Source organism: Mytilus californianus, unplaced genomic scaffold, assembly GCF_021869535.1.
Source record: "Mytilus californianus isolate M0D057914Y unplaced genomic scaffold, xbMytCali1.0.p SCAF_8, whole genome shotgun sequence".
NCBI classification, from domain to species: domain Eukaryota; kingdom Metazoa; phylum Mollusca; class Bivalvia; order Mytilida; family Mytilidae; genus Mytilus; species Mytilus californianus.
The window spans coordinates 64,974,625-64,998,950 of NW_026262734.1; the positions used below are offsets into that span (position 1 = coordinate 64,974,625).

General features: G+C 32.8%; 1 protein-coding gene across 2 annotated transcripts in view; it reads left to right on the forward strand.

Moving 5' to 3' along the window:
- The window catches only part of LOC127710653 (septin-2B-like), a 154,851-nt gene that overhangs the window by 55,626 nt on the left and 74,899 nt on the right, over window positions 1–24,326 (forward strand). Inside the window, exon 1 of one of the 2 annotated variants that reach the window (XM_052216610.1) lies at window positions 21,198–21,216. The exons of the other annotated variant lie outside the window; for it this stretch is intronic. The gene's annotated coding sequence lies outside the window, so the exon portion shown is untranslated. Of the gene's footprint in view, window positions 1–21,197; window positions 21,217–24,326 lie in introns of those variants that run through there. 2 annotated transcript variants of the gene reach the window in all.

Here is a 24,326-nt window from a genome sequence, read left to right on the forward strand (position 1 = left end):
AAGACTGTTCTCTAATCAATTTTGTCTCGCATCGGTAGAAGTACTTCAATATTAAGTGTCACATGTCACAATCAACACCAAATTTCCCAAACATCAAACTACAAAGACAACCACTGGCCCTCAACCCCCCCCCCCCCCCCCCCCCCCCCCCACCACCACCACCACCACCACCACCACCACTACCACCATCCCTTTAATCTCGATCAGTGGAACAACAACATATATAAAACAACGAACAATACGAATCTATATAATATCGATATAAAAAATAATAAAACACTACTGTACAGCTCAACAGAAAGATATAAAAAAAAAAGCAAGTTTAAAAACAAAAATGATAAACAAAATACCGCAAAGAATGATCGCAGTTACTGGTAGCAATCTCTATAATAAACAAAAAATTGTAAAAAATAGGTGTTTATATATCTTCTTATGTTTACATTAAACAAAATTATGTAAAAATAAGGACTTGTCTATTATGATAAAAAGAACAAAATTCTTCACTTATTACAGCATACCCTTTGACTACAGCAAGCACTATCTTTATACAATTTATCTTCACTTATTACAGCATACCCTTTGACTACAGCAAGCACTATCTTTATACAATTTATCTTCACTTATTACAGCATACCCTTTGACTACAGCAAGCACTATCTTTATATAATTTATCTTCACTTATTACAGCATACCCTTTGACTACAGCAAGCACTATCTTTATACAATTTATCTTCACTTATTACAGCATACCCTTTGACTACAGCAAGCACTATCTTTATACAATTTATCTTCACTTATTACAGCATACCCTTTGACTACAGCAAGCACTATCTTTATACAATTTATCTTCACTTTCTTGAAATAGTGTTGGTGTTATTAAGTGTTCATTTTCACATTCAGTATATGTTTACTGTTTTTTTACATGCTTTTGAGTATTTTATGGGAATATATTTTAAGAAACCACCTAATATGCTTAGCACGTCCACATGCTGAATGTTATAACAATAGTCACTTCATAGTTTAAAAAAATGTAAAAACAAATATGTGTTTATATATCTTCTTATGTTTACATTAAACAGAATTATGTTTTATGCTTCAAATGTATCAGGAATGTTACAGAAACAGGTCATTTTATATCTTTCTTGATTAATGATTTCTCTTTAATAAGGGGACGAAGTCCCCTATTACAGTAGAAAAATCAAAAAAAAAAAAAAAAAAAAAAAAAAAAAATCGGGAATATTTCCCGAAATTTTCATTGTAATATGAAGCAGGCATTACCTGTGAAAGGGGACGAAGTCTATATAATTTTTTTTTTTTAATTCAAACATATTTTAAGTTCTAAATCTGTTAAAAAAGAAACGGAAATACCGTAACGTTTCCGATTTGGTTCTGTTGTTTGGGATGACAAACGAGACCGGAAGAAGGAAGTAGATTTCTGCGCAAATGCGGGAATTAAAAAAAGTTACAAAAAAAAAGTTAACGATTTTGAGTTCATTAGTACAATGAAAATTTCGGGAAATTTTCCCGATTTTTTTTTTTTTTTTTTTTTTTTTTTTTATTGATTTTTCTACTGTAATAGGGGACTTCGTCCCCTTACTAATGAACTCAAAATCGTTAACTTTTTTTTTTTTTGTAACTTTTTTTAATTCCCGCATTTGCGCAGAAATCTACTTCCTTCTTCCGGTCTCGTTTGTCATGAGACTTTGAGTAAAATATATATTTATCAGTCCAGTAAAATATAGGAAGGAACACAATAACAATTTCATTTCTAATTATTCTTTGATATGAAAAAACGTTACCTGATGATAGCGTTTCTTTGTTTACATTGAATATGACGTCATAACTAAAATAACGTCACAACTAAAATCCCAAACAACAGAACCAAATCGGAAACGTTACGGCATTTCCGTTTCTTTTCTTAAAATATGTTTGAATTAAAAAAAAAAATTATATAGACTTCGTCCCCTTTCACAGGTAATGCCTGCCTCATAATATGAGGCAGGCGTTACCTGTGAAAGGGGACGAAGAATTATTTTTTTTAATTCAAACATATTTTATCTTCAAAATCTGTTAAAAAAGAAACGGAAATACCGTAACGTTTCCGATTTTGGTTCTGTTGTTAGGGATTTTAGTTGTGACGTTATTTTACTTATGACGTCATATTCGATGTAAACAAAGAAACGCTATCATCAGGTAACGTTTTTTCATATCAAAGAATAATTAGAAATGAAATTGTTATTGTGTTCCTTCCTATATTTGACTGGACTGATAAATATATATTTCACTCAAAGTCTCATGACACACGAGACCGGAAGAAGGAAGTAGATTTCTGCGCAAATGCGGGAATTAAAAAAAGTTACAAAAAAAAAGTTAATGATTTTGAGTTCATTAGTACAATGAAAATTTCGGGAAATTTTCCCCGATTTTTTTTTTTTTTTTTTTTTTTTATTGATTTTTCTACTGTAATAGGGGACTTCGTCCCCTTAATATGAGGCAGGCATTACCTGTGAAAGGGGACGAAGTCTGTATGATTTATTTTTTTTAATTCAAACATATTTTAACTTCAAAATCTGTTAAAAAGAAACGGAAATACCGTAACGTTTCCGATTTTGGTTCTGTTGTTAGGGATTTTAGTTGTGACGTTATTTAAGTTATGAGGTCATATTCAATGTAAACAAAGAAACGCTATCATCAGGTAACGTTTTTTCATATCAAATAATTGTTTAAAATGAAATTTGTATTGTGTTCCTTCCTATATTTTACCAGACTGATAAATATACATTTTACTCAAAGTATCATGACAAACGAGACCGGGAGAAGGAAGTAGATTTCTGCGCAAATGCGGGAAAATAAAAAAGTCTGAAAATAAAAAAGTTAACGATTTTGAGTTCATTAGTAGAATGAAAATTTCGGGAAATTTTCCCGCATTTTTTTTTTTTTTTTTTTTTTATTGATTTTTCTACCGTAATAGGGGACTTCGTCCCCTTAATATGAGGCAGGCATTACCTGTGAAAGGGGACGAAGTCTGTATGAATTATTTTTTTTAATTCAAACATATGTTAAAAAAGAAACGGAAATACCGTAACGTTTCCGGTTTTGGTTCTGTTGTTAGGTGATTTTAGTTGTGACGTTTTTTAAGTTATGACGTCATATTCAATGTAAACAAAGAAACGCTATCATCAGGTAACGTTTTTTCATATCAAATAATTGTTAAAAATGAAATTTGTATTGTGTTCCTTCCTATATTTTACCGTGAGACTGATAAATATACATTTTACTCAAAGTATCATGACAAACGAGACCGGAAGAAGGAGGCAGATTTCTGCGCAGATGCGGGGAAATAAAAAAAGTCTGAAAAAAAAAAAGTTAACGATTTTGAGTTCATTAGTACAATGAAAATTTCGGGAAATTTTCCCGGATTTTTTTTTTTTTTTTTTTTTTATTTATTTTTCTACCGTAATTGGGGACTTCGTCCCCATATTAAGGGGACGAAGTCCCCTATTACGGTAGAAAAAATCAATAATAAAAAAAAAAAAAAAAAAAAAAAAATCGGGAAAATTTCCCGAAATTTTCATTCTACTAATGAACTCAAAATCGTTAACTTTTTTATTTTCAGACTTTTTTATTTTCCCGCATTTGCGCAGAAATTTACTTCCTTTTTCCGGTCTCGTTTGAATGAGTCTTTGAGTAAAATATATATTTATCAGTCTAGTAAAATATAGGAAGTAACGCAATACCAATTCCGTTTTTAATAATTCCTTGAATGGCTTGATATGAAAAAACGTTACCTGCATGATAGCGTTTCTTTGTTTACATTGAATATGACGTCATAACATAAATAACGTCACAAATAAAATTCCGAACAACAGAACCGAAATCGGAAACGTAAGGGTATTTCCGTTTCTTTTTGAACAGATTTTGAAGTTAAAATATGTTTGAATTAAAAAAAATAATTCATACAGACTTCGTCCCCTTTCACAGGTAACGCCTGCCTCATATTAATACAATCACTCGTCTATCAATAATCAATCACATATCCATCATTAATCGGTCTTAAATCGATCAGTAATCTAATCGATCAAACTCCTAAGAGAGTTTGATCGGTTACTGATCGATGACTTCAAGTCATCAATCGATACTGATCAAATATGATCGATTAGTTAAGTCTGGTTATAAGTTCGTTAGCTGCTGATATAAAGAAGTCAAACCGTTCTTCACTGAAATATCGGTGGATGTAGTGGGTTTTAAACAGCAACGTCATTTAAAATTCACGAAGACATGAGCTCGTGCAATCGTGGCATTACCATTTTGTAAAAAGCAACAAACAAGTAAAAGACAAATATAGTTATGTAACGCGCGAAATTATACTAAAAATAGTATATTAGTCAACAAAAGAAAGGATATAAGGCAATGTATTTTCCATATATAATAAAATTGGATACACTGTACCAAGGTAAATAATTGTCCAATTGGACTTATATCTACAGAATGTAATTTTCTTATTTAAACCATTGATTTAAGGCAAAAACGCGAATTTATTTTTTAGCAATTTTTGTTATTTCAAAAATCGTATTTTCACCTAAAAATTCAAAAATCGATATAAGAACTTAAAACTTTAAACTTAAACATGGTCTGCTTAAAATTTTGAATGCCTTTGCAGGTATTTGAATACTTAATTATCATCTCCGAAATTAAGTGCCGACTTTTGTCGTCAATTTCCGCAAAATAAATTTGACCCCTGTGCTCAATAACACGGTATTTTCTCACTTTCCAATTTGGTCAGATTCTTTTAATCATGCATATGAAAAGCAAATGCAAGTTTTTCATTGGATAATTTAACAGTTTTATTACTTCAAACTTGTGTATCGTTACTTTTGTTGACTAGTATATATTGGTATGCGTGTGTGTGTATGTGTTGTTGTTTTTCTTTTTTCTTTTTAAATTTAACGTGTAGTAATTTGAGTGTTTTGTAAGTGCAGATTTATCACTTCATCGTATTGAAGTAAATCATCCTGGATAAAAACCTTGGCTTAACTTCAATGAACTTAGTCTATGCATATATATAACTGGTGAATTTTTTAGTCAAGGATTTCGTTACTATGCATATTTACAAGCTTTATCAAATTCTACTAAAATTTGGTTGGAAATTTGGCTATACCAGTAGAATTCTTATTCACGGCTGTCATTTGGTGTATCGAGAATATATATAAATTGAAAATAACGTTCAAACCTATGATTGCGTTGGATAAAAACCGCAATTTTTATACATGTGCATGCAAAACAAATTTCTTGGTAGAGGGGTCTAAATACGGCACAAACATTTTCCAAAAGACCAAAAGAGTGAAAAAAGTATATTTTAACAAAACGCATTTGACTAGCAGGTCGAACAACGGATGTTCTTAAACCCTGCTGACTGCCATGGCGATTGCCAAATAAACGGATCACCAGATGTAACAAAATGGATCTTAATATTTAATTTAATACCAAACAGAAAACAATAAACTTACGGAAAAGATGGTATACCGCAAATATATATATATATATATATAATATATATATCGAGATAGAATAAGTAACGGCAGTTAAGTATTGCGACTGAATCGTGAAAGTTCTGGTATGGGATCGTAAAGGAAATCTTATCGAGAAGACACATGCAAGGTTAATAGATAATCTAATTTATAGAATTATAATGCCAATTTTTGAAAATAATCAAACTATCTGTCAAAATTGTTCAATATTATGATCAGTATCTTAGAAAATCAGTGTTTAGATTTTACAAAACTACATAAGGCAGATGACTTTTTTCAATGACGCAAAAAATGTATCTTAATATTTAATTTAATACCAAACAGAAAACAATAAACTTGCGGAAAAGATGGTATACCGCAAACATGAGGTGCAAAAATGTGTACACCATATCCGGATTTCGACAATTAATGTCTCTTCAGTGATGTTCATAATCGAAACAGTATTTGAAAGGCCATATAATTTACCTCAATTTAGGATTGACTCTTGAATTTTAAAGAGTAAAAATAGGATGAACGGATTATATAAACCCGAAGGCAAATATAATACAAGCCCAAACGAAAAAATATAAACAAGTCTAAATTGAAAACAACGTTCAAACCTATGATTGCGTTGGATAAAAACCGCAATTTCTATACGTGTGCATGCAAAACAAATTTCTTGGTAGAGGGGTCTAAATACAGCACAAACAACATTTTCCAAAAGACCAATAGAGTGAAAAAGTATATTTTAACAAAACGCATTTGACTAGCAGGTCGAACAACGGATGTCCTTAAACCCTGCTGACTGCCATGGCGATTGCCATATAAATGGATCACCAGATGTAACAAAATGGATCTTAATATTTAATTTAATACCAAACAGAAAACAATAAACTTACGGAAAAGATGGTATACCGCAAATATATATATATATATATATATATATATATATAATATATATATCGAGATAGAATAAGTAACGGCAGTTAAGTATTGCGACTGAATCGTGAAAGTTCTGGTATGGGATCGTAAAGGAAATCTTATCGAGAAGACACATGCAAGGTTAATAGATAATCTAATTTATAGAATTATAATGCCAATTTTTGAAAATAATCAAACTATCTGTCAAAATTGTTCAATATTATGATCAGTATCTTAGAAAATCAGTTTTTAGATTTTACAAAACTACATAAGGCAGATGACTCTTTTCAATGACGCAAAAAATGTAAACAAAAAATGTTTGTTACCTTATATGAATGACTGAATTACTATTCTCAGAACAATGTCGTTCTATATTAATATTTCAAGTGGCTCTCAAAATCATTTTGAAGTAGCTTAATCAGAAAGTGGGTCAAGATTGTAATATTTATATAAATTTGAGATCGTGAAAAGGATCGTGAAAGATCCAGTGTCGCTTATTTAATTGTCATTGCTCAATTATGGAAAGTGTTCAAATCTTGTAATTACATGAACATTTATTATGTAATTGTTACTGCAAAAGACAGGACTTCCATGATTTTTACGGTTCTCTTTGTGTTAGGGAATAATCTGTTCAATACCATTTGGTCTTCTTTTCTACTGGGACCCTGCCGACTAGTCCGTGGTGTCCTCAAGCAAATATTGTATGTCTGTAAAAATTTATGAACAGTTTCATAGAAGATATTTTATATATGAATTGAACATTTCCCGAAATAATTCCTGGTTTGAATTTGTTGTGTTTAAAAGTTTCAATGCCACGCAATGTCTAAGTATAGCGACAGTGGAAACAATGAATAATGCGATTAAAAAAAGTCCTGCCTTTATTGTATTATATACACCCAGCTATAAACTACTAACGTTCGAGCTGGAAAAGGTGTTAACAGATGTAGGATCACTACATCTGATCAGGCTCCCTTCTCTCGCAATTGAAGTACGAAGATACCCCAGGCCGCCTACGTCTACAGAGGAACGTTTGTGTGTATTGTGTGACTGTAGATCCATTGAAAATGAAAATCCGATTTCCTAATGGAATGTCCTTTGTACAGTGATCTAAGATATGACTTGTTTCACGAATGTTCTAAACTTATTATGAATTTTAACAATCTGAACATTAATGACAATTTTCTGAATTATGAATTGCACAAAAATCCAGCACTATTTTAAGTCAACATATTTTTTTTTTATCCGTAGAAAATTAGTTTTATAATGATCATCATTTGTTTATGCCTAATTGGAACAAATAATAGGGATATTGATTATAAAAGTTTATATTTTACATAACTAAGATTTTACTTCTTTTTTAGATTAAGTGATTTGCAAATTGATATTTTATTATAAATAGAATACTTTCAGAATGTTTATAAACTGATATTTTATTATAAATAGAATACTTTCAGAATTTTGATAATTCAATGAGAAATGATTAAATATTTTATGTAACTTATTATAAGAGAGTTATCATGCTTAGGATTATTTTTTTGTTTAAAGATAAATATTTCATTTCATTTTTATGCTGTCTTAATTTGTAAATAGTTATTTGGTATGTAAATTGTCTCGTAAGTCAGATGTTTGGCTAGATATTGGTTGTTTTATTATGTATGTATATTGTGTATAAAATTTAATTCTTTTTATTACAATCATTATGTGACACTTTAACAATCAATATATAAAGAATAAATACAGATGGGCGTAGGGACAATATGTTTCCTATATTTCTACAAAACACGCGCAAACACATTGACATATCTTGCATCCGAGTTTTAAGTACCCTTGTGATTTTATTAAATCGTCGAACTTTGAACAAATTTGATAAACTTTTCCTTGGTTGAAAAAAGAAAGAAAGTATGCCAAAACAAGTAGGCAATCTCAAACATTAAGCCAAAGAAACACAGATATGACAAAAAAAAAAAACAATCAGCGAAACAGTTCATAAAACAATTCACCATAATGTAAAAAAAGTCAACTCTACCTAAAACCGGGGGTTATCTAGGGCGCTCGTGAAGTGTAATCATTCTTTCAAATTTGAATTTCAGTCATATTTGAAATAACAACCCCCTTATAATGTACTGACATCAAGCATACTATGATTTTTTACTTAAAGACGCATTTTGCACACTGTATCCATTCGAATATTGAGCTAGTCTAAGATTAACCCTCTTAATATGTCTAACACTTTTTTTTAACAAAACAGCAGCAGAATCATATTTTTGGGTCTCTGATATTATACACAGGAGGATTTTCCCACCGATTAAGTATCAAGGCCATATTGGTAAATAAGTTTCACTTCGAAAATACAAATTTTTAATGCTCGTAATATAAAAGTGCAGTAGTAGTATGTATGAATATATGTAAAAAGATAGAAGAGTCCCTTAATAAAACTGCTAACTGCTAGTACTTCTTATTGATGCCGTTTGGATGAAGTACATTTAGTTCCTTTACCCAAAAGCTTTCCCAAACCTGTCGCTGGGCATCACTCTAGTGAATGTTTTGTTCAATCACTAGGACTTTCATGCGGTTAAAGTCATCAAACTTGTGACCCGACTGTCTGAAATGCTGACTAACTAGGAGGGGTGGCTTCTTAGATATATCACTTCTATGGCCATTGAGGCGTTTGTGAAAAGGCTGCTTTGACTCATGCCATCTGCATGTGGAATATTCGTGGAGAGGGAGGTGACATCCATGGAGGCAAGTGTGGTGTCAGCAGGAAGAGGATTAAGATAATCGGTTGTGTCTTTGATGTGAGATGGTAAGTCTTCAACATGGTGACGGAGATTAAAGTCAACGAATTCCGATATTTCTTTCAGTCGGAAGACCGTTCGCTGAAACGATGGGTCTTCTTGGGTTATTTGCCTTATGCATTTTTGGTAAAAGGTGACATCTACCCGGTTAAGGATTTTCTGGTTTCAAATATTCAAGAGTTTTGTCATCAATGTAGCCATATTTATGCATTGCAGATGGCAGTATGCTTGTCAGCTGTAAAAAAAATCAATATACGTCTGTTTCTAGGACAATTTACAGTAATTGTAGTTTTAAATGATGAAATATTTTTTTATCTATATAAATAAAACAACGGATAAGTCCCTCAAAGAAATATTTTGATTACAGAAAAAACAATATCATATTTTGAACATTTTAAAAATTGCAATTTTCTGTGAAAATAACGGATTAAACACTTGTGTTTGATTTGGAGTTTTTGTATTCTACTCAATTTCTATTCTCCTTCTCGTCGTGGTGTCCCACTCAGTGTTCACTTCTATAATTTGAAAAGTAACATTATCAAAAGGATGTTTAGTATGACGTCCATTATCACTGAACTAGTATACATATTTGTTTAGGGGCCAGCTGAAGGACGCCTCCTGGTGCGGGAGTTTCTCGCTGCATTGAAGACCCATTGGTGGACTTCGGCTGTTTTCTGCTCTATGGTCGGGTTGCTGTCTCTTTGACACGTTCCCCATTTCCATTCTCAATTTTATTCTTTGAGCGAAGATGTGTTCTGAGGGAACATATAAATATAACAGGTATACAAGATACAGACTTAAAAAGTATACATTCACTAAAACATTATAACAAAAACAAAACACCAGTAAAATATCGTTTCATCTCGGCCTCTAGTAAGTGTTTTTGGAGTGTAAAAAGGTCTTTGGATGGTTTAGATAAATTACGTGCTTTAGATGGTCCTTTTGATTCTGTTGACAGTTTTGAATTTTCAAATCTTTACACTACACTACCACACAATCTTAATTATCAAAAAAAGTTTAATAGCAGAATTGTTCTTGTATTGTTATGAATCACAGTTTATGACCAAACTCAGTATAAACCCGTCTAAATTGCACTTACCGTTATCTTAATGAAATTTTTACGTTAACTAATCAAGAATTTTCTAAATATACTGCCGAAATTTACAATGCAAAGGAACTTACTTGAAATAAATCAAATATAAACATGACACGGGCATAGCGAACGAGTTGTGATATATAAACACCGTAAGATGGTGACAAAGGAACATCACCGTCCAAAAAAGGAAAATTGTTGTGACGTTTTGAATTTTAATGAACGTAATCTATGTATTACTGGTAAATTATTAAGTCAGGGATTTCGCTACCTCAAATTACTTAAAACCTTTACTAAATTCTTCCATAGATATAAAGATTTGGTTTTGAAGTTTGCTTGTACCTTTAGAAAACTTATTTCAAACGGGATAGCACATCCTAATTTTTACGGAGATGTTGTTTACCGAGCCCAGAAATTTAGATACGATCCGGGTAGACTTATCGATCCTTTGAATAAACTTATTCTAAAAGGTTACCAATGCAACACTGTAATTAGATCTTTGAATATTGTTTTATTGGTATTAATATTGATTTTGTTATTAGTAAATCAAAATCAAACTTAATATTATTTTTATATACATATGCACATTCATGGCTCTACAATATATCGATACCTGTATCTTGGCATTACACAAGGTCATGTTTTTTCTCTGACTGTTAATGACGTCTTTATACTAAATCCATTGGATGTTGGATGTGTACTGATTGATATTTTAGTTTTAGATGCATGATTTTTTTATTAGTTAATTTGTTATTGGCTTTGAACTAGCTGTCAGTAACTGCGAGTAGTCTCAGATATGTACTTGGTGTCTTTTTGTTGTGGGGATGTATAAGTACCCTGCCACGTCCACATGTTTAACCCTGTCACATTCTGTATGTGCCTTTCCCAAGTCAGGAGCCTGTAATTCAGTGGTCGTTGTTTGTTTCTGTGTATCATATTTGTTTTTCGTTCATTATTTTTGTACATAAATTAGGCCGTAAGTTTTCTCGTTTGAATTGTTTCACATTTGTCATTTCGGGGCCTTTTATAGCTGACTATGCGGTATGGGTTTTGCTCATTGTGGAAGGCCGTACGGTGACCTATAGTTGTTAAGTTCTGTGTCATTTGGTCTCTTGTGGAGAGTTGTCTCGTTGGCAATTTTACCACATCTTCTTATTTTTATATTAAAGGCAATTATGAGAATTGTTTTAGTGGAAAATTAACAGGCGCTTGGGTACAGTATTTGGATATCTGTTTTCGGGGCATTGTTTGCACTGAATATTCATGCAATGTTCTATTTCTATACCACATACTGAACACAACTTTAAGAATGGATAATAAAATAATTGATATCTTCAGAGTGGATAAATTCATCCAAAACAAGCCATTAAGGCAAGCTTACTCGTGTTCAATATGTGGTATAAAATAGAAAATTAAATATTCAGTGCAAACAATGAAAAAAATATATATCCAAATTAAGTACCCATGCGAGCGCGTGTGGAAAAAATAAATTCCAGTGCAGATAATAGTAAGATCTTCTTATATAGCAAATTTAGAATTATTACAACAAAGATTTTTTTTATCAGAAACAACTATTGAAAATAGAAGAAATCTCTCTAAAATGCGAATACTTCTTAAAATCTATATATGGACAAGCATTCGACTAAAAGGAAACTATATATAAGAACAAGGAAGTATATTAGATGTTATACGTCCTTGATAAGAGATAGAAGCAGATATGTCAAATTTATCCTGCAATCGACCTTTCTACTATACTAATACAGGTGTACAGATAACACGAAGCGATATATGTAAACTCAGGTTCATCAGTTTTAGTTCCATTGTTACAAAAACTATATAATATTGTATTTTCAACAGGATTTTATCCTTTACAATGGTCATCAGCATATATAACCTCCGGTTTTTAAGTCTGGTGACCCATGCAAACCTGAAAATTATAGAGGTATTGCTATTAACTCCTGCATTGGTAAATTATTTAATTGTGTTTTAAATAATAGACTAGACCACTTTCTTGAAGAACATGATATCATAAGTAAATGTCAAATTGGATTTACAAAAAAATCAAGAACATCCGATCATATATTTGTTCTTAAGACTTTAATTGACAAGTGTATTAATAGCAAAAATGGTAAACTTTTTGCATGCTTTGTAGATCTCAGAAAAGCATTCGACTCTGTTATTCATACAGGTATACAATTTAAACTACTTCAACACAACATAGCCGGATAGTTTTATGCTATAGTTAAAGATATGTATAATAAAAGTAAGCTATGTGTCAAAATTGACAACCAATCAACTCCATTATTTAGATCATTTATTGGAGTGAGACAAGGGGATGTTCTAAGCCCCAATTTATTCAAACTTTTTATTAATGATCTCCCTGATGTCTTCTCTTCTTGTGCTAACCATGTCAATGTTAATAACCAAAGGGTTGATTGTTTAATGTATGCTGATGACATTGTAATTTTCTCATATTCAGCAGAGGGATTGCAAGAGAGGTTAACGATGCTTAACAATTATTGTTCTAAATGGTGTTCAAATGTAAATGAGAACAAGACAAAGGTTATGATTTTTAATAAAACAGGGAGACATTTTAATCTCCCTTTTTACCTAGGTGAGAAAGCTATTGGTTGTACATATAATTATAAATATTTGGGCATCACTTTTATACCCAGTGGAAAATTTTTTCAATGTAAAGATGAACTGTACAAAAAATCTACGAAAGCATGTTTTAAATTACAACAATGTATGTCATCGTCAAACCGTAGTGTTTCAACTTTACTTCATTTATATGACCATACTGTAAAACCAATTTTAACCTATGGATGTGAAGTCTGGGGTATGTTTTCTTTAAACTCAGCTGCATGTAAGAAAAATAATCAATATATTTTAGAAAAGGTGTTTTCAAATGATACATCTGAAAAATCACATATCAAATTTATGAAATATGTTCTAGGTGTAAATAAGAAATCCAGTAATCTTGCTGTGACTTCTGAACTAGGGAGATACCCAATGTATTTTTACATCGCGATGACCTTGAGGTCATCCCGATGTATTGCTATCGCCTAGATTTCCATTATGTAAATTAGTTTTGGGTTTGTAACCGATCTATAAACATGATAAATACGCGCACATAAACGAGTGCAAAATAACATTCCTTATCGTTTGATATAAATACATCTCTTCAATGAATACTGATAAAAATATTTTTGTTTACAACATAAATTAATAATATGAAAATGTTTTGTAGTTAGATATATATATATAAGTAAAAAATCATTGATAATATCAATGCACACGTACCGAAAAATTGTGTTAAAGCATGCGGAAGAATATCTCAAAGAACGTTTTGTGAAAATACCGTCAAGGACCGGTAACTCTGTAATTGATTTTGCGGGAAAATATGAATGCCTACTCGTATCCAATCTTAGAAAAATCGAATTTTTACAGAAAAGTGTCCACCATGCACTTGCATTGCATTATTTTTAGAAAAGTAGAATAGAATGATATACAAATGGATTCAAATCATATATATATGTAACTGTTATTTTAATATAATATAAACAACAACTCAGTGTATACTGATTTGTATCACTACAATATAATAGTTATTACGGTGAAGTTGAATTTCCTGTCATTTATTCATCATCCACGCACGAACTTGTCTTAGAAAAAAATATATCTCTGTACATTAACCTCAGTTTTAGGTAAAGAGATATGTTGTTTTTTTCTGAGACAAGTGCTTTTGACCATCCTCAAGAACTTGTGGTCATCCGATGTTCAGTACCTCAGTACTTTGATTATATTATATTAGCAATGTTAAAATATTATCATCGACTAGATAATTCTAAGAACATCTTATTATATGATGCATATTTATGTAGTAAAGAACTTCACAATAATAAAGTGAATACATGGTTCTCAAGTATAGACTGTATTTTACAAAAGCTGGGCATACAAACATGTAATTTAAATACCAGTATCTACTCTTTCACAAAATTTATCAAAGAACTATCTCCATTTCTGGAAGGAAAATAGAAATAAAATTTTACAATCAGATCAAGGTAAACTTAATACCTATTTTTCCTTTAAAACTGTATTCTGTTTTGAAAAATATTTGGATCTAAAAGATTTTAGATTAAGGCAATCAATCTGTAAGATTAGAATAAGCGATAGATATGCCAAAATTTATGTGAATAGAACACTTAGAAAATGTTTATACTGTACATTAAATAAAGTTGAAGATGAGATACACTTTGTGACTGAATGTCCACTATATGTTGATAACAGAAATGAGTTTTTTACTGAAATTTCTCTAACTTGTAATAATTTTCAATCTTTAGACAATTTTTCAAAGTTTTCATGGCTATTTACACAAGAAAATTTAAATATGTATAAATGTTTGGGAAAGTATTTATCTAAAAATCTTGAGAGAAGGAGAAGTTCAAAGATAATAAATGCAAATTAGCCACAAATACACATATTTTGAGTGGTATATGATTTTGAATGGTATATTTCAAAGATGTGAATTGTATTATCTGGTTCTGTCCTGGCCTTTTATAGCATTAATTAATAGTATTAAACGATGTTGTTTTCTTATATGTCTCTAATTTATGTCTAATCTTATGTACTTGTATGTAATGTGATGAAAGCTCTTTATAGGGCCCTTTAATTGGAAATAAAATATTCTTATTCTTATAAAATATTCTTATTCTTATTCTTATTCTTATACTAGACGTATACAGTCTCCTGGTATCCTGCTTCTGTTGCGAGCGAACGGTTATGTCAAATTACTGTTTACGTCACAGCTCAATTTGGGGTTCTCATTGCGGTCCGCGTTTAAGTCATGTCTGTTTCTTTCAAAAACAAATTCAACGATTGGGATGGGGAAAAAATGTACAAAATTAATTGCAGAATAAAGACAATAACTGTTTAGTGTGTTTAAATATCAGCTGTATTTGTACTCGGCTCGAAACAGGAGTAATAGCTCGCTGAAGCTCGCATTCCACCTGTTTCTTAGCCTCGTACAAATACAGCTGATTTTTAAAGACACTAAACAGTTATTGTCTATATATATGTCTCTGGTCAAACTTTTAATATAATTTATCGGTCTCATCCGAGTGCTCCTAGACAGGAGCTGGGACATAATATTAGTCCCAGACATGAGGGAACTACGAAAGAAGAAGAAAAAAAGTATGCAGAATATAGTAAACACGTTTTGCTATATCAGTGCTCCGTAGTTTAAAGTTAAATTTCGAATGGAAAGATCAATTTCTGAGTCAATTATAGTAGGAAGCTCTTATCATTAAGATAAATTACGGTTGTCAAGCCCCGTCACACTAGACCAAGACCATGTAGATCCCACTACGATCGATAAAAAAAAGATCGCGGCACGGGGTGAGATCGTGATATGGTCGGCTTGAATATTCAATATTTCATAGTTTTCACGTTCATACCACGACCTTGCTATGATCCTGATAAGATCCTTCCACGATTCCGTTACGATAGTAATACGTTCTAGTTACGATCTTGTCACGCTCTTGTTACGTCTAATAAGACCTTACCACGATCTACACGATCTCTGTACGCTTCTACTAAGACCTTTCCGATCGCATTACTATCTCAATACGAGTGTATTACGATCGAACCACGACTCCACTATACTTTTCGACTATGTTGTCACTGCGCTCTAGAATATGGCTTCATCAAATAAATTCTCAACCCAAATGCGTCGTCACCCAAGATGAAGTATGGCATGTTCAGGTCGTCATTAGGTCAGGGGTCAGTTTCTGGAAATCCAATAGTCTTATCTTCCAAACACTCCTTTAATTCTGTCGCGTTGTAAATCTGGGCGTCCGACATGGAACCATATCCTCTTACATTTTTTGCAGTCTGCATCCAACAAGACAAGGAGCACTAATGAAAAGAAACAAGGATCCACTTTTAGGCAGCCTTCTAATAGCAACATGCTTTCCACCGAGTGCGCCACAAACGTGTGGCACATTCCATCTTCTCTGAAAATCTTGGTTCTGTTGGACAGGATATGACTTCATCTTTATATTCCTGTACAATTGCCTGGCAAACCTCAGGAATAAAAGTATAGTATTGCGCGCGACTCTGAAATTGTACTGAAGGGTTGGATACCAATCGCCAGAAGTTAAGTGCCTTAAGGTAATAGCAACTTTCAGACCGGGATCTAGTGCCTTTCTGAATTGGGTGTCTATCTTTTGAATTCGAGGACTTACTCTGTTCAAATGTTCACCAAACATTTCTGGAGGCATCCTTAAAAAATCAAAGAATGACTGTTGGTCCTCCATCCTTAATTCTTTCATAAATCGGTCGTAATGCCCAAACTGGAGTCTTCTTTCAACAGAAAGCCAAGAGCGCACCAACAGGACCTAAGCTGTCCAGTATATCTTCTCCTTCTTCTTATAACAAAGTGTAGCCTGATCAGCCAAATCGATACAGTGTAACTTAATTAAAGATTGCAGAAGTAGGTTTTGTTCATATGTGTCCATGCTTGAACTACATGTAGGAGTTATTGCATCCGTTTTTTATATCAACAGAATGAGGTCGTACAATTATCGTGGCTAGGACGTAGTAGTATCGTAGTAAGGTCGAACTCACTGGTCGTACTAAGGACGGAAAGCGCGTAGTAGCAGCGTAGTATTGTCTTCCTCATCGTAGTATAATCGTATCAATATCGTTTTAGAGGCGTAATCACTTGAAAACGTAGTGAAATCGGATAGTAGCTGTGAAATCGTAGTAAGGTCGCAGCGAAATCTTTTCCTTTTGTTTCCCGATTGCACCACGATTTCCAATACGATGCTTCTACGCCCATCCCGATCTTACTAGAGTCGATTCGGGTAATTTCGTACAGGTGGGTAATTACCGTACATATTAAATTTCTCTTGTTTTTATGATAAAATTGAGAAATAAAGTGTGTTTTTATATCATTTTCTGATAATAAGATACTTATAACCTTGTATGTTAAGGTTTTTACGATCTTCTATCAAAGAATATGTACAAATTTGCCATTGGTCGGAAAGTTTTGTTCTTAGGCGTTTTGGAAAGATGATGTTGTCCAAAAAGTCACTAGATTTGTGTAAATTCTAAGTTTGGTTAATTTAATGTAAGATCTTTATACTTTAATCGAAATTAAGAAAAATAAAGGAAACTGAATGCCAGAAATAGTTTCCAATTGACAGATACCTTTCCATGCATGTAGCATAAGTGAAAACATTTCTGTTAAAAAGGACTGGGAGTGGGTGTACGGTATTACCCTACATGCTATTTTACATACAAATGTGAGGAGTCTAGTATCGTACACATCAGCTTTCAAATATGTCAATTTTCATTTACTGATTAAGAGGACGTTTAATGTTGACTTATCTTTGCTTATGTCAATGATTTTTGTTACATAATTAAACTAATTGCAAAATAAAACAAACAGAAAAAAAACAACCCTAAAACAACATCAATTCGATATAGGGAAGAAAGAGGTAAAAAAATATGTTATTTTCGATTCTATGAACAATATGTCAGCTGTCAAATGTGTAATAGAGATTGAAATTGGCGTGTCTTCGACGTATTTTTCTTTAATTGTGAGGCACGGTCGTCTGTGTCAAAGTGGTATAAGTAGTCGCTAGCCAGTCAACACTAAGGTTGTGACTACGAACCCCGCACATGGCAGTTGTGTTCGAATATTAATTGACTAGGATTGACAGTTTTCCTGTCGAACAATAAAACATTAAAAAACGAAATACCACACAAAGTTCGAAAACAGCTATGAACATGATGAAAGATGTTAAATATATATGTTATTAAGACAAGTTTCCATGAAATATTGCTGAGACAAATAAAGATGATGCTATAAACCAGGAATACCAACCGACCTAAAATTAGTAAAATTTGCTGCCTCTCAGCTTACAATGAGGGACTTGATTTTAAAGACCTGGTGACATATCTTTCTTCGGACTGTGAACTAGAACGTTAAAAACCGGATGAGCGTGTCTGTCTATAATACAAATCATGGTCTTAATTCATATCACTTATCAAACTTAAGTAATGCATGTAACATAAACCGTCTCATGTTCTCGTCCTAATATCCATGTATTATATGCAACTAAACGTTACTGTCTGAAACACCAATCCGTCATAATCGTATCTAAATCCATACTGATAATTTATTGAAGCTTTAAAACAAAAAATCTTAGGACACTTGCCTTTTGATCCTCCTTTTGCAATTTTTGCATAAATACTCAAATTTTGCCAATATATAATCAAATTGCAGCTTTGAGTTATCTTTGACTGTTTATAATGTTGTATTATGTTATTAAAAATACTGTTAGAATCTAGTTCACGACATGGAGTTGTGATACTGTGAATTTAAGTCAAAAATTGAAAGACGTTTTGAAAATGACCCTGGTATTAAATAAACAAGACTTAGTCATTTCCAAATAGAAATCCTATTTTGAAATTAATCAATGTACGGAATTACACATCAAGGTGTACGGAAATACACGACATCCGTACGATAATAGCCACAGTGACTTTTCTGTTCGGTATGCTCATTCTCGGTATTTTATATTGATTGGCATTGAAAACTTGAGTCATACATTTATACTATCTACGAATTATCTAGTTACCGGTTTCCTTCTAGAACATTGTAGTATCAAACAGGGAACCAAATGACATTCATTTTAAACCAAAAGTGTACGGAATTACCCGGACCGACTCTACGTCCTTACTACGACCTTCCTACGCTTTTACTACGACTACTGGGTTTTGGCTGGGAATATTATACTAACGGGACTGGAAACCGTTACACCAATCAGTGTAAACACGAAATTTAGAAAAGTTCAAAACAATGTGGCTATATTTTTATGAGACCCAGGTAACGTTTGTTATTGGAATTGGTTATGAACTGAAATTGCACTTATTGTTTTTATTAGGATTAATTATGATCTGTTAACCTTCGACACATTGTTTTCATAGCGGTCAAGTAACGTGTCGGCATTGCGACTATATTTGTTTTATTTTCAACACTTATATATTAACTTCTTAATATTTTTGTAAACAATAAGAAAAATATTTATCTTTCTAAACTACTTCGATGATTAAGTTAAAATAATGAAGAACTTAGTTTAATAGTTCCAGTTTTGATCAGCATTAGTTTATCCCCGTGTAAAATCATTTAAAAGGATTAAGAAACAAATGCAGTGCCCTTGGATCTGTATCACGCAAATATTAAACCTAACGCAATGTGTCAATGTGGTTATTTATATGAAAATGCTCAACATTATTTCCTTTCATGTAAAAATTATACAGCTCAAAGGAATATCTTATGTTTTGAACTTAGAAAAGAAAATATACCTACTGACTTGGAAACTTTAATGTACGGTAATGATATGGTTAATATGAACATAAACACGCTAATTTTTACAAAAGTGCAGAATTATATCAAAGAGACCAATCGCTTTTCATAGTGTATAGACATTATGGTTAAATATATAACAATAATAATGTAATTACTTTTTGTTGACTTCGAATGAAATTGTTCATTTTTTCCAAAGACATGGATCATCAATTTGATTTTATATATAAAATCCTATCAGTTGACAACAACAATTTAATTTAATTGCTTTAAAATAATAACTTATCTTTTGAGTGAATATTTATTCCAAATTCAAAACAACCTACTAGGTCTATCATAAATACATTTACGGTCAACTCGACTTTTAGAAATCGATGAGCCATGTCGTTTAAATTCTTGTTAATTTCATGTCTCCATGTTAATATTGTTTATGATGTTATTATTATCAGAGACATATATTGTATTATATGTCTCTGTTATTATGTATTTTATTTTGTTCGGTTATTTATTATTTGTTTGTAATGGAGAAGACGTTCTAAGTTGCAAAACTTGTGTCTAATCCTATTGTCAATGTTTTTGGACAATAAAATATGTTTAAACTAAACTATTTCAAGTAGATCTAAATGTATTTGATTTGTTAAAATAATTTTAGTATCCAATGACATATATTTATATTTATTGCATCTAATCAAATACAAATCCTTGATCTTATTATTTTTTTTAAATTTCAAATCCACCAATTTTAACGGTATTCTATATGCGGTCTTGTTAGCCGAAATCTATTGTTCACATGTACCGAACCACGTGACACGCTAAGCTGTCAATCAAAACAAAAAATCAATAATCCGTTATCGGGACAATGAAATCTCAACAGATCGATCAGTTTCCAGTCCCGTTAGTATAATAGAGGGGCCTGATGGGGGGTGTCTCATCTCGATTCACGAGTTGATTTTTTTGTCAATCACGATTCACAGAAAATAAATTTCCATGATCACGGATCACGAAAATATAAAAAAAAATAAATCTGTAGAAAAACGGATCACGATAGCGAAAATGCGCCGATCACGAAGACCGAAAATAACCCATCACGCCCCTCATAATAGTCCCAGGTTTTGGTCACGAATGTTTTGAGCATGTTCAAAGTTGGTCGTGGACCTCCACTATCATGAAGAACTTGGCACGTCCTTACCACTGCCTCCACGATCTAACTACAACTTCCAAAATTTTTCATATTCTTTTAGGTCGTAGGGTGATTGTGGTCTAAGTGTGATGGGAGTATTAAGAAATTTAAAATTTCGCGCACTTTCTACTTTGATTTAAAAATAAAATGGATTACCTCCCGTAACGGAAATCTTCGTAGTGTCAAAGAAAGGCGGACAGAGCGAAAGATGGCGACAGGTTAGAGTAGATTTCTCTTCGGCAAGAATATATTTATTAGAATTTTGTGTAATCTTATTAATTGCAAATTAATCAAACTTTTTTGTCTATTTTCATATCCCCTGATTTCTGACAGACGGAAGACAGGTGAGTTACAATATTGAATAAAGTTTGTTTTTCTGCTGCGGATTCTGGTAGCACCAGTGCCATCACTGTAGTGGATTTGTTAGTGCATATAACAAGTCTTGTAGAAAGAGAAATACAGAAACGGTAACATAAAGTTTGTATTTGTAAAATAACATGATGGATTTATAATAGTATTGCTTAGAAAGACAATGAATGACTAATTTACAAAGATCCTCTTACTCAGAAACCACTCCCACTGGCACTGTTAATCCCCTTTTTGGGATTTTGTGTCTCAAAGGGATTACTCTCGCTGCAGTCCCTTGAATATCACGTATACCTATTTTAATAAATATCTTCAAGTCATGGTAAATATGAAGCCTCGAACCCTGACTACAATCTTAATTGACTAATAGTGTACATGTTTCCAGGTGGTATCAGGTCTGTTGCTCCCAATACATGTTCAAACCCTACACTTAAGCACCCCAAACCAGGGTTCTCACAAAGGATTTTCCAAGGAGAGTCCAGGGTAACATCATTTTCGGCAGTGGCAATTCCAACAGTGCAATTTTTTTTATTGCTGAATTTGCTCTATGAATTATAATTTCACTCGCCATGACAAAATAGAGCAAGCAAATGCAGGGGTTAAAAACTTTTGTTACAAGTAACTAGCCCAGGACTTATTTGCAGCAGGATTTTACTAGCCCTGTTGGAAGAACTGCTAGCCCATCAAAACTGACCTGCTATAGCCCGAAAATGCCTTACAAATCAGAGTTTGCTGCATAATTACAAAGTGGGTAATTCTGTTGGTAAACAAACAGTGGTGCTTATCCTTACTTAGTTGTTCCCACATACAAGGCAGACTTTTTATTGGCATGCTCGGGAAAATAACGGCAATGTTCTCTGTTTTTTTTTCATCAGCCACATGGCTGTACTTGCCCAGGGGAATCTTTCTTTCTGGGACACTACAAATTTTCCTTCTCGCCTTTCCCGGTCGTATTTGGCATTTTGGGGGGAAGAATTGTCAGTCTCATTACCCCCTTCATCTACAGTTTTTCGTTTTAAAACTGACGAAGTTCCTGGGGTGCCCGTACTAAAATATTTAGAAATATTTGGTTGCATGAATTGGTTTCGTGCTCAATAGCTGTCCGACAAGACAGGTAAATACCGATCAATACATGTACATCATACCCCCAGTACCATTAATTGAAAATCTCAGCATAAGAAATGTACAATTACCCCACTGTACTGAGAAATCGATATTTAAAGTACGAGAATTAGGATTATTTGTTCTATTTTTAGAATATGTACAACAGGACCTGTATAAACCAGTTCAAGATTTTGGAATCCCGGATGACGTAATTGAATCTGATTGGCTTAGATAGAATAGTGATGAAGGAATTTTCTGCTTTCTATTTTGTAAACACCAAGAATTTTTTTGTTACTAGTCCGTCGGGCATATTGGGTTAAAAATTTTGATTGCCCGAGGCGAAAATGCTCTAGTCCTGGACGTCTGAAATAGCATCAAATTAAGATTATTTTAAAACTTTTGCTATAAAATAATGAAATGTGTGTTCAGTTGATCAAACATTTTACAATATTGATACATCTTTGGACTCACCAGTTTTGAAAATGATGAGTCCTGACAGATTTTCATGAGTCCAGGACTCATAGACTCACTTTAGTGAGAACCCTGCCAAACGTTCGCCCCCTCAGGCCACTACATCATCATTTTTTCTAACTTGTCCCTTAGGACAAGTTAAAAGAAAATCAACTTGTCCGAACTCATAATTCACTTGTCCAAATTCAAAATTGAAAATCTTGCATATTGATGATATGCACCAATAACACTTGAGCTTTGATCATACCTAATGATGGGAGCAATTTGTTATGCTATAATTTAGGGTTCTACACTAACACTAGCCCGGTAGCCCTAGACTTGTAACGTTTGTGTCGGGCTGGTTAAAATCTGTGGCGAGGTAGCCCTAGGAGCTAGTAAATTTATTTGTCATTGCACATCAAAACTGTTGTAATTACGGCAAAGTACAGTACTAAACACCGGTCAAATCTGACTTCGTCGAATAATGTCAACACTGGTTCCATGACCTATTTATTTAACTTGGCGGATAATTTTTCTACCGAAAACCAGTCGCTATAAACAGTCAACTCGGCCTTAGATTACTCAGACCGATGAAACATCCTATGACCAAGTTTCTCCAAATTGAAAATTAAAAATTGTATTCAAATTATTCTATAAAAATGCCAATGCTTGACTGTACCTTAAAATGAATATCTATATCCAAATTAAATTAATAAAAGCAGTAATCCTGCAAACAAATAATGGTCACATGCAAAATTTGTATATTTATATTTGTTGGGAACTTTTTGGCGGGAAAATATGGAAATCCCTAAATTAATGACTAAACACTTGGTCAGAGATGAAACAGAAAATAATCGGACCAGACTCAAAATTACCGGACATTTGCCTATGTCCGACCGACCTTCAGAATCACTGGACTATATACCTAAATGCATTACAAACATTTATTTGGTAGTCCTTCATTTTTTTACAAATTACAACCTTGTTCTTCGTCATATCAATGTTCAAGTCCTTCAATGTATGGCCACAGTTTTCATTTTCTTGTGCCTATGATGAACATAACCTGCAACTCGGCCATTGAAATTACTTTAACTGGTTCTGAAGTTATGATTTCTGATCACAATAATGCAAGGTAAAACAGGAAACCAGATTCCAATGATTTGACAAACTACATTTACCAACGTGAATGAACCACAATGACTCTTTTTCCCTGTCAGACAAACAGACCAGCTTAATCTTGAAATTTTGCCCCAAAGTTGGTCATCAGGTGCAAAAAGCGTCATTTTTGATGATTTTTCATCCTATTTCTTGACCCCAAAGACCGAGGGATGCTTATATAGGTATCCAGGTATAGTCTGCATGTACAGTGGACCCCAGTAAACACATTAACCCTAACAGTTCTTAGGTTGGAGTGAAACTGATCTGGGAACACTAGTCTAAAGAAGGTCATTTGGACAAAAAATATGGAATTTCACGATTTTTTCCGATTTTGGACTTCAACTGGACCTGAAACCGGAAGTAGTCGTTTCCTCTG